Source organism: Camellia sinensis, chromosome 2 (assembly GCF_055761805.1).
Source record: "Camellia sinensis isolate YWXY chromosome 2, ASM5576180v1, whole genome shotgun sequence".
Lineage (NCBI taxonomy): Eukaryota > Viridiplantae > Streptophyta > Magnoliopsida > Ericales > Theaceae > Camellia > Camellia sinensis.
This window is the reverse complement of record NC_138962.1, coordinates 68236202-68250315: the sequence shown is the minus strand read 5'-3', so window position 1 is coordinate 68250315 and position 14114 is coordinate 68236202. Positions and strand designations below refer to the sequence as shown.

The 14114-nt window shown below is 29.1% G+C and overlaps 1 long non-coding RNA gene across 2 annotated transcripts; it reads left to right on the top strand.

Annotated features, from left to right (window-relative positions):
* Positions 1-12039: 12039 nt before the first annotated feature.
* Positions 12040-14064, top strand: LOC114307540 (uncharacterized). Of its 2 annotated transcripts, XR_014361050.1 has the most exons (4): positions 12040-12201; positions 12320-12405; positions 13394-13548; positions 13631-14064. It is a non-coding gene; the product is annotated as an uncharacterized LOC114307540 (long non-coding RNA). The 2 variants fall into 2 exon arrangements; XR_014361051.1 differs by lacking the exon at positions 12320-12405 and having other exon boundaries at positions 12058-12201.
* The last annotated feature ends 50 nt before the right edge of the window (positions 14065-14114 follow it).

Sequence of the window (14114 nt, the reverse complement as noted above, 5' to 3'; positions counted from 1 at the left end):
TTCACATATTTTCAAGATATTTTTTTACACACTTTTTAACATTAAACAATATCTAAAGGGCATTTGTTAACATTTATCTATTATTATTATAATTTTTTTTTATAAATTCATAATTTTAATCTTCCAAATTTATTTATAATGATGTGAAAATGGAGTGGAAATAAGAGCAAATTTGAGAAATTACTTTTCTAGTGACTTATTAGATTAAAATATATAGTTAAAATATAAACTGAAAAAAATCAATTATCTTGTTTAGTTTCACAACTTTGAATCCACTTTTTAAAAAATTAAGTTTTTTACTTTTTATTGAATTTTGTTAATATTTGAAACAAACTTTTTAGTTTTTAAATACACCTAATATAAATACACTTAAAAAGTATAATACGAAAATTTATTAAATACCAAAAATATTAAGGGGTTGGTTTGGAAAGTGGGTTGGCTTTTTGGGCTATTTTAGCCTGGGCTAAAAAGTTTGGTTTAGGAAGGGCTTTTTGACTTTTTTGACTTTTTTTGTAAGAGAAGAGTGTAATGATTATGGGTTGGATGTGATGTTTTGTTTGTTGTGGCTAAAATAACCTATTTTGTCTTTTATGGCTAAAATAACCAAAAAAGCCCACAACCTATCTTCCCAAACGAAGAAATACCAAAAATATAAAAATAATATAAAAATTGAGTACATTTTCGTATTATTGTATATATATTGATTTTTTTTATAAATATTTTACTTTTTAGGTACATTTAGGTTAGGTGCATCAAAAAAGTAAACAATTTGCTTAAAATATTAAAAAAATTCACTAAAACATGAAAAATAAAATACTCAATTTCTAGAAAATTTGAGTTAAAAAAATGGAATCAAACAAGGTTATAGAAAGAATTATTTAACTTTTTACAAAAAAATATATAAAAAAAAAAAGTGAATTAGGTGGTGTTTGATAAAATTGAAAACAGAAAATTGAAAGTTAAGTATTGAAAACTAAATGTTAAATTTTTTAACTTGAAAAACTGTTTGATAAAAATTTAAGTACTGAATTAAAAATAAGTTGTTTGATTTATGTAAGATAAAAATTGAAATTTATTATTTTCACGTTATATATTTTAATTTTTATATTGTGATGATGGTGGCGGCGTGACATAGTGGTGGTGGTGGTAGTAATAATAGTGGTGATAGCAGTAGCGTAGTAGTGGTGGCAACGATGATAGTCATAGTAAAATGATAGTGATATTCATGGCAATAATGACAATAGTGATGAATGTGATGGTAGTAGTGGTAGTGGCGACAACATGATAATGGTGGCGGCGGTGGTGGTGGTAGTGGTGGTGATGGTGGTAGTAGTGGTAGTGACATGATGGTGGTGATTATAGTGGTAGTGGTGGTAGTGGTAGCGATGGTGATAGCGATGGTGGTGGCGGTGGCAATGGCATGGTGGTAGTGGTAACGGTGACATGATAGTTGTGGTGATAATGGTAGTAGTAGCGGTGGTAGTGAGCTTATAATTGTATATATCTATATTTATACTTAATATTTATAAAATGGAGTTTTTTTGATAAATCCTCTTTCTAAGAGTTTTATTTCATCCAACTTATATTTTTTTTTACTATTCCATTAGATCTTATTTGAGGTAAGAAGACCAAAATACTCTCAATCTCTCATGCCCCCTATTAATGTTGATATTTAATGTTGATTGTCATTATGTTTTGGTAGTTCCCATGCATCAGGATGCTGACTGTCATTATATTCATATTAATTTGAAATGAATTTTTGTCATTATATTGTCAATTAAATGATGTGAATATTCACATTATGTAATTGAAATGAATATTCACATCATTATATTCACATTAATTTGAAATGAATTTTTGTCATTGTGTTGTCAATTACATGATGTGAATATTCATACTAAAACATACGAATGTGAACGTTCACATCACTACATTAGATGAGAGAATCATTACATGTTATGAATAAGAATGTGTTGTCAATTAAAAATAAGAAGGTTCACATATTATGAACGATCACATCACTACGTTAGATGACAAAGAATTTTTCGGAAAGGTGTTGTGAACATTTATATCAGATGAGAGAGAATGTTCCCATTATTTTTAATGTGTTGTTAATCAAAAATATATTCACATCAAATGAGAGAGAATGTTCACATTATTTTTGATGTGTTGTCAATTAAAAATGAATAATGTTATATGCACCAATTAGTGTATCAATTGATGATGTGGTATAATTTAAAAGATTTTTGATATTTGTAATTTATGTAATGAGTGTGATCAATCATAATGTCATAACTAGTGTTGGTACACTAGCTGGTACACTAATTGGTGCATGTAGCATCACCAATTAAAAATATATTCACATTATATAATAATATAAAATAATAATATCAATACTATTTAATTTGTATGTTAAATTTCCTATGCTTTGGTCCTTTCCCTTCTCTCTCCTCCCCCAATATTAAATATCAATGTTAAATATAAGGGCATAAGAGTCTAATAAAATTGTGTAAATCAAGAAAAAAGACTTTATGAAATAAATATATGGGACTAAATGGGTTAAAAATTTCTTCATAAACTTTTTGGGTTAGAACACTTTTAAATGAAATTTATCAATAAAAATTCCATTTATAAATTGAATCAAAATTAAGTAAATTTTATATTATTTAAAAAAAATTAAGTTTTAGCCTACATTTTAAAAGACACTTAAATTTTTAAGTGATATCAATTATAGTTATTACATGAACTTAATTAATCATCACTTAATTAATTCAATTTTAAATATTGAATCATATTATCAAACGCTCCTTAAAAATACTAAGTCTCAAGCATTTTCCGTTATTATATAAAATCTACGCATTATTTTATTGGCTCAAATAACTTCTCCAATCAAATTCATATAAAAATTTGTAACTTCTTTTGTTATAAAAATTTATAACTTCTTTTGTTTTAATAACAGTAATGATTTAGACTCCCACAATCCCCACTCACTTGTGATTGGTCTAAGTAAGAAAGAAAAAATAAATAAATAAAGGGCAAATTACACTAACGGTCCTTATAGTTTGGGGCTTGTGTCACATTGGTCATTGACTTTTCAATTGTGACATATTTGACCTAAAATTTTAAATCTTGTTCCAAATAAGGACAATTAAATATATTATTACTTAATTTCAACGACAAAATCGTCAATTTGATAAAATATAAACTAATTTGATAAAAATAAATGCCAAAAAAATATTTTTGAATATTTAAAAATTATTTCTACCTACTAAAGATAAAATTATGTAAAATTGAGAAATTTTTTAGACATTTATATATTTATTTATTTATTTATATCAAATTAATTTTTACTATGTGTTTGGATGATGATCATGTAATGGGTAATTTTTATTTTAATTAAATTAATTTCTATTTGTTCAAAAGTTAAATATGGCGACAACTTTAATATCATTATTAAACCAATCTATTAAATCAAAATTTCAAAACTAAAAACATGTAATATATTAAATATATCAATTACACATTATAATCCTAACAATCAACCATTATATGGTCATCATTTAAACACATAATAAAAATTAATTTTGTAAAATAAATAAATAAATAAATGTGTAAAAAAATTATCAATTTTACATGATTTTATTTTTGATGGGTGGAAATAATTTTTAAAAATTTAAAAATATTTTTTTGACATTTATTTTTATCAAATTAGTTTATATTTTGTTAGATTGACGATTTTGCCCTTAAAATTAAGTAATGGTATCTTCAATTGTCTTTATTTGGAAAAAGATTCAAAATTTAGGATCAAATATGTCACAATTGAAAAGTCAATGATCAAACTGATACAAACCCCAAACTATAGGGACTGTTAGTGTAATTCGTCCATAAATAAATAATACAAACACATCATTGGTCCACATCACTTTGAGGGTGGTGGGGGTCTCCCCAAAAGGGGGTCCCAAACATTTTTCTTTTAATAAAATAAATAAATAATAATTGTGATTTAAAATATTAAAATAAATATAAATGTAAGTGGATGAAAGAATAAACGATATTCAATTAATTTGATTTTTTACATATATGTTCTATTTAATATATTCTAAAATGTAAATAATTCGAAAAATTTAAATGGCCCCCAAAATGAGCTCCAAAATAAGCTCATTTAACAGCATAATAATAATTATGGTACACACCTCGCATGGCAACCCCTCCAAATCCATGTATTATATATGTATGCAGTGGATGGCAAATTGGTTAAGCAATTTTTATTAGCTGTATGGAAGATTTTGCTCAATAAATTTAGTCTACTGACACATCCAAATGATACTTTGGTTGCGAATACTTTATTGAATTTCTTATCATATTGGAGGCATATAACATGGTGGAAGGAAGCCCATAACCTATGGAATTTAATAAGAATCGAATCAAGGGACCATCCTTCCAGAATCGAATCATACCAATTTATTAAAGTTTTGTTTGATTTAGAAAATTTGATGAGGGAAATAAAAGGGAAAAGTAAAATAGAAATAAAATGAGAAAATAATTAATAGAATTCAAATTTCAAACTATATTTATTTGAGTTGAAAATAGAGAAAGAAAAGAGTTTAAGTGAACTCAAAATTCAAAAAAATATAATTATATTTACCTTTCCCTTTCTTTTCCTATATGTTTTTCATTATAACGAAACAAAATAAAATGTAGGATTGCATTTTTTTCCATTTCATTTCTCTCATCAAAATCTTCTAGAGTGATGCTAGAGATATCAATAGATTTACTAACAAAATTACTAAATGTCTCGTATGGGTGTGGATTCTATAAGTGTGAGTCTCACACTAATGTAAGACATTTGATAATTTTATTGATAATTTTTTTGAGATTCTTAGTATTTTTCAATCATCTAACTAAACACAACCTAAATTAAAATTGATTTGGTTCTTACTTGAAATAGACTAAAATAACCATCTATTCACGTTTTTTTTTAAATCATATAACTTTTTTATTTTTTTTAATAAAAAATTAAAAAATATATTTATTTAAATAAAAAATTTGTCCACCCATAAAATCAGAGAAAGTTGGTGGCTCACGACTCTTTTCATGAGCTTGCCCATCTAGTTGGTTCATCAAATCAATGAAATATTCTACACACATTACGTTAGTAATTTTAAGTTGGTAATTAAAAGAAAATACGTTAAAGTGGGACCAAAATAAGCCGAACTAGGATGATTGTAGTATTCAAATTGTTGTGTTAAGATCCGATTATTATAACGTTATCAAATTAAAATTTGACCGTTAAATGATTATAAGGTAACTAATGGAACGCTAAGCACGTGTCTTGCATTGAAAAGTGTTGCGTCAATCAAGGTGGCAACCGTGTTGGAATGTGCTATGAAATGGGGTCGCTCCACGTGTCCTTGTCCCATTGTGCATCAACCGACATTGCAGCCTACAAATCACTTGGTACCATGTGGCCATTGTTCATAGCTCCACTGGTACGCAGATGGGAGGAATTTTTTTTTTTTAAAGGATACAAATTTCAGTACATATCTAAGATGGTAATATTATAGTGTGTTAATCCAAATTATCAGATTTGCAAATTTAATTTGATATTAAAAATTTATATTTTAAATATAACCTTATGGACTTGAATCCATAAGGTTGAATCTAAAAAATACCTTTACCATTTTAATAATACATAACTCATTTTAAATCAAAATTAAAATTTATATTTTAAAATGAGGATCCTCTCCTTGCAGTTCTTGTACTTGTGCCCGTCCTTGCAGGCCTTCGGGTCTACTTTTAGGCCCAATTTTGATAATCCGAACCGTTCATATTTTATGATTTATTCAGTATATCATACCTGTAAAAAATCAAGTTGATCGGATATCAGAAAGTATGTGTTCGAAAAATTGAACTAAAAACTATTTTTTAAAGAATTTAATAAACAGTTTTCCGAACATATGCTTTCTGATATCCGATCAACTTGATTTTTTACAGGTATAATATACTGAATAAATCATAAAATATGAACGGTTCGGATTATTAAAATTGGGCCTAAAAGTAAACCCAAAAACCTGCAAGGACAAGCACAAGTACGAAACTGCAAGGAGAGAACCTTGGCTCACACTTATTGTGTGGGCACACATCCTAATATATATGGAATGATGGTTGTTGTTGTTGTGCCTTACGGCACAACAGCACTGCGGTGAGGATCTTTACGGGTTTTTTCTGAATTTATTTTGATAATTCAAATTATTCAGATTGTAAGATTTGTTAAATATATCATTTATGCAAAAAAATTAAGTTAATATGATATCGGTAACTCTATGATCAGATCCTAATTATTTTTAAAAAATTATTAAAATCATATTAATCGTTTATCTTTTAAAAAATAAATGCACTCTTATTACGGAATCACATATGTCCAAGTGATTTGATTTTTTGCATAGATGATTTAGACGACGAACCTTACAATATAAACGGTTCGGATTATCGAAAAAGACTTGGGACATACCCTCAATCGGGCCCACAGTAGTTTGTTGTGTCTTATGGCACAATAGGAACCCCAACTCTTCATATATATTCTCCTTCCATCTCAAAATATTAATCCATTTTGGAAAATATAATTTTTTTTGGTAGTATAATTATTACACTTTAAAAATATTAAAATTTTAAAATTACCATGGTAGTACAATTATTACATTTCAAATAATGTTAATGAATTTAAATGAAGGACCAAAATTTTGGCAATTGGGTTAAAAGCTAAAAGCTGACTTTTTGGTTTTTTTGGATCACATTACCTTTTACTTTTTTACACATTTTTTAAAAAAAAAGTAAAAAAATTGACTTTTAATCTAATTCTCAAAATGGGCATTTAGTCATTTATTTTTGAAAATGAATTAATATTTTGAGACAATAAAAAATAAAATAATGAACTAACATTTTAGAAAAAAAGAATGTATATAATTTAAAGACAAAAAATCATGTGCCCCATGCTATCATTAGCGGAGCAAGAGAGAGAGAGCAAAGTTGTCAAATTGGGTTGCAACACTTTACTCAATTTTTATTCAAAAATTTTAATACATTTTTTAATTTTCTTTTTTTTTTTAAGGATTAAATAGTAGTCACAAAATGTCATAGTGCATTTTCATGGATAATAGGAAGGTTTTATGGTAAAATCAAATTACTAAGTATGATTTGGATACATATTTCAAGTGTCTCATCATGGAAAATTATATTTTTACATAAAATTTATATATAAAACTTAACAAGAATAATGTGTCAATATCGTTATTATAAATAAATTCATCTTTATTAATATTTTATTTTAAAGTGAAAGATTTCTAATAAATTACATCATTACGTATATATTTTTTATTTGTGTAATATTACTCATTTCCTATAAGGAGTTCAAGTAATATGGGTTCTAAATGGGCAGACACAACCTAAGGGGACTGGAATGTTTATATGGGCTTACTTAAGGGCCCAAAGGATGGGCTGGGCACGTTCCCAGGCCATACACACCGGTATTTTGTTTTGTTTGTTTTATTTATTTTCTATGCTACATTCTATTAGAGGTGGCATCGACCCGTTGGCCAGTCCAGTCTACTCGATACGTTAATGAATTGGGCTTGAGATTTATATTTTTGGCCCAGTATGACCCAGCCTGTGGTCATGTATTAAATTAATTAATTATAATATATTAAAATATATATTTTTTGTCTCATCTAAACTTTATTTTTGTTAATTTGATTAAAACTCACATTTATGGTGATATTTGATTAAATTTATTTAAGAAATCTTTCAATTTACAAATAAAATTCTTCAATTTATAATGTTGTTAGTATATTTATTTAAGAAATATAATGTGTGATTGAATTTAATTATGAAATATTTTTAAAAAAAATTAACATAATACCCCATGGGTAGACTTAGAATTTATAATTATTTTTTGGGACGGGTTTCGGCAAATGTAGAGACCCGAAGTTAGAGTCGGTCTAGGTTTGGACAGATACAAAATTCCTTATCAAGTAGTGTCAGCCTGACCCGATGAACACCCACCCCTATATTCTACCATGATTATAAATAATATATAATCTCGACTTTAATCCCATAGTTTTATTAATCCTAACTATACGAGTATGAAATAAATTTTACTCGTATAATCTTATTGATCAAACTTGTACTCCTCCGAACGTCGTCGTATCACCTGAAAACACAAACGAGAACTAGCCGGTGGGTGTGTGCCAGAAACCCCTCTAATGTCTAGGTCAGCAAATAGACTAAGAAGACGTTCAGAGGGGCCAGACGACTTTTGCTCTATCCGCCACTGGTCGAGCCCTGCAACATGCAGCGCGTCGTGCACAGCTTGCTCGCCCTGCCACCATGCTAATATAGCGCGGCTCATCTCCTAGCTCGGTCAAACCTCTACTCAGTCCGTTTGATCGTCTTCCTTATAGCTTTGTCAAAGCGTTGACCGCCATTAGGAGGTTGCTAGGTTCAAGAATATGGATCTTCTGGTAGTTTAGTCAAACTTCTTTGATCGGTTCAATCCATTGCTCGGCCCTCACTAAGCCCTTCCCAGACATAATTCGGCCTATTCCGGGACCCAAGCCTCAAATTCACTTCCACCTAACTCGGCCTAATTTGGCTACAAATTACCCTCTCACTAACAATGTCAAAAAAAAAAAAAAAAAAAAAAACTATATTAGTAATCAAACTATACTTTAATTGTGAAAATTTTGACAAATTTTGCACCCAATTTGTCAATTGGTGCATTTATTTCTATTTTGCAGTCTAGACTTTTAGACCACGTTTGGTTTGCGAAGGAGTGTGGGATTTGACTAAATAATAGTAAAATCATGTCACATTTAGTTGAATCATGACTTTAAAAAAGTTTAATATTACCTAATATACATTAAGTTTGGCATCTCAAATCAATGGATTGTCGACTTGGGCAGTTGTCTAAATAGTCATGGAGAGGGTGTTAAGGTAAGTAAGATTTTAGATTTGACTTTATAAAAAAACGTTAGTCTGCGTTATAATTTAATTACTAATACATTAATTCTATCTTGTGGGGAAAAAAAAATTCAATGAACCGTCGAGAAATTATTTTATTTTTTATATATTTATTTTGGGTAAAAGAGAGGCCTAATTAAGCCAAGCTAACTAGAGATCCATCTGGGAAAGCTCAATCCATGAAGTCCAAAGCAAGGTAGGCATGGGCAAACTACTTCACGGACCAAACAATCAGCACAGCCAATAGCTTAGTTTCATACCACGAGTCAAGGATTAAGACCAGATCTTATTCCATTATCTACAAATAAATTGAATTGATCATAAATAACTCAAGTTGAGTTTATTTAAGAGTTATTTGAGATTGGTTAATTTATTAAATGAATGAGTTTGAACTTGAACTTGATCTCAATTTTTAGACTTATTTAGTAATCGAGCCGAGCATGAGTAGATTCAAGTTCAACTCAATAAGTCTTGAGAATATATATATATATATATATAAGTTAATATTTAATTTATCAAATAATTTTTTATTATTTTATTTTATTTTCTATTTATGTGTGTAAATTTATATATTTGTATGATGAAATTTATTGTTAGGGTCATGCCATGTATAACATATACAAGGTATGATATTTGTGGGGTGGATTATTACAAATGTCATAACTGAATCCTTTTAGAATTATAACTATAAAAAATAAAATAAAAAAAAAGGTCATATAACCAAACACCACATAAGGAATAACAAGGACCTTTTGGATTATAATCAAGTCATAACTAACACCACAATAAATTATAAATCGTAATTAAGGCATGTGATACACATTCCAAATAAAATTTCTCTTATTATTTTATAAGTATTTTATATATATATATTTTACTCATAATTTTCTTTATTACTCTTAATACACAAACTAATTTTAATTTAATTTTTCCTTTCACGTTGGAGTTTAAATTCAATTAATTTATGTAATTGAGTTCATTGAAGTAGAACTTAAGCTCATTTTTTAAAGCTTGAATTTAGTTCAACTTGATCTCGATCTCAACTAATTCTTAAAAAATCAAATTTAAACACTCAAAAATTTGACTTTACTTGATTTATTTGCAACCATATTCCTTTTAATAATAAGATTATAATCTGCATAGGGTATATAATGAACCCCAAATGCCACACTAATTTGAGTTCAGATCCTCTCCTTAACTCCTTTCTTTATTTCTTCCGTGCAACGGCTGAGATTTAACGTAGCAGATCCAACGGCTATAAAAATAAATAAATCAAAATTGGAACTTTCATTTTCCTGTCCAAAGCATTACAGCTTATACATAGTATACACTCACTCTCACTCAGCCCGCTTCTTCTCTACTGAACCCACCCGCACCGGCGACCCACCTTCACCGGTGCTGCCCAAAACATTACAGCTTATACAGAGTATACATTCACTCTCACTCAGCCCGCTTCTCCTCCACTAAACCTGTCACGACCCGTTCCCCGTACCCAAGGGTTAAGTATCGTGATGGCCAGTAACTGAAGTTACCTTCGGCCAATTCTTGAACAAATTAATAAACGCGAGCGGAAATAATATTTAAGTGAGGGTACCAAAATAATCATTGGAGTTTCTATTTTTATTACAAAATTTGTTGACCAAAAAGACCGATATTTACATATAAAAAGTGTTGTGTGTATCTATTCCGCAGCCCCGCGTCTAAGACTTTCCAAAAGCTATTTTTGAATTGCATTGTTTCCAGAAAATTGATAAACAGCTATAAGCAAATGGCAAAGTGAGAAATATTATGCCAAGAGTATAAGAAATACAAAATAACCATGGATAGTTATATAACTAAAATAGTTAAAATAACTTAGTCTGAACAAATAATCATTTAAGTAGCAAAACTGAGATTATGTAAATAAATAACTATAACCACGGTACCAAACAGAACAGAGCAGAAGTCACAGGAGTGACAGTCAGAACAAAGATACGGATTCAATAAGTGGCTCGTACGGATTATAGAGCTGGCTCCCACAATAGTGTAGCACTTATCTCCGCACAGAACAGAGGTCAATAGATCCATGACACTAGAGTGCCACAAAGTGACCAAACAGAAGCCGATGGTTATTTAAATCCCCCAAGGCGTGGGACTCTGCGCGGGTTACTTACAAAACATAATTGTTTATAAGGTCATTGTTAAATAATCATTAAAAGTTAAACAAACATATCCATTGGTTTCATTTTAAACAAATAGAGTTCAGAAAATAATCTACGCAATTGGAATATTAATATAATTTATAAAACATAAACTTGTATGTAATAATTTATGGTAAGTCAAAACATACGTAAAATATATTATGGTGACTCAAGGTATAATATAACTCACCTTAACTTTAATGTCTCACTCTTTCTTTCCACTATCAAAGACCCTCTCGGCTTCCATTATTTTTTTTCTTCCTTTTCTTCATTTCTTTCCCTTCTCATTCCTCTCTTTTTTTCCTTGTCTTTCCCACGGTTGATCACCTCCTCCCTATTTATAGGGAGGTAAGAACGTTATCAGGCCAACACGTGGCCAGGCGCGAATCCTCCCACAAATTTGATCATAAATTATATGAATTTATACTTATCTTTAATAAATATTTAAGATAATTACACTTTGACCCAGTTTTCTAATATAAATATATAAATAAATTAATCTCTAATTAAATTACACTCTATCGTATACCAACAGAAAATTAATTATTTATTTTACTACCACACCCATTATTATTATTATTATTATTATTATTATTATTATTTATTTACTCTTAATTTTATATTTATTTATTTACTATCTTTAACTTTAATTTGGCCCAACTAGTATTATAATTCTATATTTCTGTTAATTTGGCCCCAAATAATAATCTCTAATTAATCATATATTTGATAATTCAATGTCAAATTAGATTCTGTATTTATTATTATTTATTTAATAATATATTATCACATACAACTATAATACTAGTATAAAATTTAAGAGACAACTTACATTTTCGGATTGTTACAAAACCCATTCCCACCGACAACCCACTCCCGACGACGGCGAGAAGTTCTCAGATTTCGGTAATCTTCTTCAACTAGTCTTCCTCTTCCTCTTCCTCTTCCTCTTCCTCTTCCAGTCCTTTGTTAAAATCACTTCTTTCTCTCAGATTTTGGTAATCTGGTAATCTTCTTTCTCCTTCAACTAGTCTTCCTATTCCAGTCCTTTGTTCAGATTTCAGTAATCTTTAAGGTAGCAGACATTTCTGGGGTTGCTTTTGAACTGAGATTATCTGATACAGCTTGTACTGTTTGCTTTGAACAAAGTTTCTTCAAGTTGTTTTGTGAAGGCCAAGCATGTGATTCGAATCTTTTAGCTTTTTGCCAAGTATGTAATGTGATCTTTGCTTGATTTTTTCAATTGGGTCTCTGCTATTTTGTCTGATTTTTGGTGGGTTTTTGAGCATTTTTATTTTTATTTTTATTTTGTCTCTGCAAGCGAAAAAGGACTATTTGGGAGATCTTTTGTTTGTTGGGTTGTGCAAGGAGGTGGTTGAAAAAGGCTTTGACGTTATTTGTGAGAAATTTTATGAAGTGGGTTTGATTTGTTTCATCTGATTTTTGAAGGTCTTTGAGGGAATAGCTCTGAAATTAAAGGGCTTATGAAATTTTATGAAATAGCTCTGAAATATCTGTAAGAAATAGCTTTGAAATTTTATGAAGTGGGTTTGATTTGTCCATTGCATACTAGATTGAACCAATTGCACACTAGATTAAACCAACTATATTGATTGAACCAACTATATATATATATATTTAAAAGATTTGCATTAGAAAACTACAAAGGCAATGGTGGGTGTTTTAACTGGAAATTAAATGATCACAAGGAGCGACATCATTTTGTCTGAAAATGTTGTATAAAAGTTTTGGTTTGTGTGCCATTACCATTTTTATTTATTTTTTTTTCCATTCTGTTTTTGCTGTATTTTGTTCTTTTATTTTGATTTTGTTTTTTAAGCAAAACCTCACCTTTTCTAGCCCCTTTGGATTAAAAATCCTTATTGGTTTTTAATGTAACTTGGACAAAGAAACATGAGAGTTGGTGCTAAGTGTTTTGACATAGCAACCAAAACAAATTTAGGTAACAATAACATTGAGCTCTTGTTATTCTTCTTCTCTCATTCTTTTCCCCTTTAGATTTTATTTTTTATTCATTTTTTCTTAAACTGGAATGTTAGGATTCTTAAACTTGCACTTAAATTAAAGAATCATATGCTATAATATGAGGATGTTTGTGATATGCTATACATGTCTTTATCAATTTTCAAAAAATGGGGTTGTGAACCTTAGTTGTGAGATTGTTTGTGTGTATGCAGATTAAAAAATGGCTTCTTCTTCTACTACTAACAATAGCAACATAAGATTAAAACCGAGGCTGTGCAATTGTGGAAGAACAGCTGCCATATGTATTGTAAGAACCAATGATCATGGAAATCAAGGGCATTTGTTCTTTGTATGCCCATCAAAATATGTATGTATTGTAAAAATTAATCCTTTAGTAGTTACAAATTAATTTGTCTTATTCGACTAATTGATTGTTATGCATTGTAGAGTAACAGTGGCCATTGTAATTACTTCAAGTTCGTGGATGAAGATAATGAAGACGTTACGTCCACAATCCGTTCCATCACTAGAGCTTGTGATGCTATAACAATAGAAGACTTTAACGATCTAAGGGCGAGCCTTCATGAGATAGAAAATGAAAATGATGAATATCGTCGAAGACTTGAAATGATCGAAAATGAAAATGATGACTATGGTCGAAGGCTTGAAAGGATTGAAAATCATTTGAAGGAGATGGTGTATGTCATTGTAATTTTTATGATTTTGTACTTTATGATGTAACTTATTGTTTGGTTGGCTTCGGAAAATTTGACTAAAGTTATTATGGATTTTATAAAACTTAACGGATGTATTGTCGGCATTTGTAGCATTTTGGCTTTAATGAATAGATGCAATGATTTTAGATGGTTTTTATAAATGGAAATTTGATGAATATAGTTATGGATTTGCTGATTATAGAGCTTGTAAATTATA